Source organism: Eumetopias jubatus, unplaced genomic scaffold, assembly GCF_037043125.1.
Source record: "Eumetopias jubatus isolate StellerSeaLion01/CBP00866 unplaced genomic scaffold, mEumJub1_p1.0 scaffold_131, whole genome shotgun sequence".
Lineage (NCBI taxonomy): Eukaryota > Metazoa > Chordata > Mammalia > Carnivora > Otariidae > Eumetopias > Eumetopias jubatus.
The window spans coordinates 59,473-61,596 of record NW_028274937.1 but is presented as its reverse complement, the minus strand read 5'-3'; positions in this window follow the sequence as shown (position 1 = coordinate 61,596).

Genomic DNA, 2,124 nt, shown 5'->3' with positions numbered 1-2,124 from the left:
TCATTTGGAAGAGTCATTTCGCTTTTCCAAAAAGGTCAAGGTCATGGGTCTACTTTAGAATGAAGATAATGACTACTTAAAAACAAGTGTGTGTTTCCCCTTCTCCCAGAAATGGAAGCAGGTGTGCAGGCCATAGGTCGGAGGACCTACTGATCCCCACCTGACAGCACTTCTCTGCTCTGGATCTAGGAGACCCAAGGTTTGGAACATCAGCCTGTGGGTCAGTGATGTAGCATTTCACAGGATGTCAGTGTTCTGAGAAATCAGCAGGTCCATTTGGCACAGTGTCATCTTCCTGTCAGGACTGGCGGTCAAATGTCTCATGAACCCCACACTTCCGGGGATTTCCTCTTTCCTCCCGTTGACCGAGGGTTAGGGTTAGAGTTAGGGTACTGGTTAGGGCATGGGTTAGGGTACGGGTTAGGGTACGGGTTAGAGATAGGGTAGGGGTTAGGGCACGGTTTACCGTACAGGGTAGGGTTTAGGGTTAGGCTACCATTTAGGGTACGGGTTAGGGTTAGGGTACGCTTTAGGGTTTGGGTTCGGTTCAGGGGTAGGGTTAGGCGTTAGTGTTCTGGTAGGTGTTGGGGTTAGGGTACGGGGTAGGTTTAGGGTACAGTTTAAGGTTAGTGTTAGGGACCTCTCCAAATGTTCCGTGCCTGCTATCACAGGAGGCTGGTGCCAAGCTGACAATGCAAGGATGAGCCAGGGGCTGCGCTTGTCATGGAACACAGCTCAGAGGGGCTTGAATCTGCTCTGGGGTCCAGGCAAAGCCACCCCACACCTGCCTGTGTCCCAGCCCCTGTGGGAAGGTAGTAATGAACTGATTCTGACCTTGACCTCTCCCAACACAGGATTCCAGGGGCTCCCATTACTGTTAGGCTCAGGTCCACGGGCCTCGTCTGTGCCCATGCGCTGGGCCGTCCCCACAGTGGCTCCTGGCACACCTGAGTCCTGGCCACACATCTCTGTGGAAACCCCTGCCCTCCAGGTTGGATGGCCAATGTGACGGCCCTGTCAGGAACAGAATGGCACAAAATGCCGGGATGTCATTTCTCAGCTGATGGAGTCTGTGACTTCTCCTGGTTCCCTCTGTCCTGGGTTCATTCTCTGTCCCCTTCTCTGTCTCTGTGTCTGTGTCTCTCACAGGAGCAGACCCGTGGGTTCCATGGGCGATGTGAGAAACCGCAGAAGCCTCCCTGGTCCCCGTTTCCCTCTCCGGTCCTGGTGCCCCATTCCTTCCTAAGGCCTCCTCAACCTGACCGGAGCAGTGATTCTGGATTCTCTTCCACATGGGGACCCTGAGGCTGAAACAAGAAGGGCCCTGACCTTGGTCTTCAGACTGGTGGCCCTGTGCTCTTCCACCTTCTGCGTAGCCAGGTCCTAAGGCCCCCAAGCCCCGAGTCTGTCCTCTGCTGAGAAGGACCTCGAGGGGTTAGAAAACATTTTCCCAAGACTGGGATCACAGGGGGTCGGGGATGGATATCCAAGGCCGAGAGGCACTTCTATAAGACTGTGGCACCCTTGGGACACTACATCTCTGCAGCCCAAGTGACATCAGAGTAAGCTGAGGCCTTTTGTGCTATAGCCCTCCGGACTTGGGGGAGGGTATCTCTTACTACTCCCAAGTTCGCAGGGTGGTGTTGGACACCGGAACCCAGACCTTGTCTTTTCCCAGTGCCCTGGCAACACCCTGGGTCCCTTGGGGAACCCTGACCATCAGCCCGGACTGTCCCCCCGTCCCTATGGGGCCTGGTTCCGGGTCCTGCAGCGACACAGTGAGGAGAGGTGAGGCCAGGCAGGAGCGGGGAGAGGGCAGAGTGGACTCTCCCTGGGGGCCATGGATCCCTGGTCAGTGCAGACCCTGTTGTGTGCCGGCCCCTCGGGCACCGAGATTCCAGCTCCTGGTCTGGCTCCGGGAGGGAGACCAGAGTGTGGCCCCTGCTAGCTCAGATGTGTCACTCTGTCCTGTAGCTACAGCCTGTCCCACCAGCTGAACTCCACCTCCTAGTCGGCCAGCTCATCTTCACGGTCAAGAACAGGCCATCATGAAGGTCAGGGGCCATTGCGTGCCTGGTCAGGCAGGGGACGGCTCACTTTCACCTCAGGGAGTCTCTGGCTGGT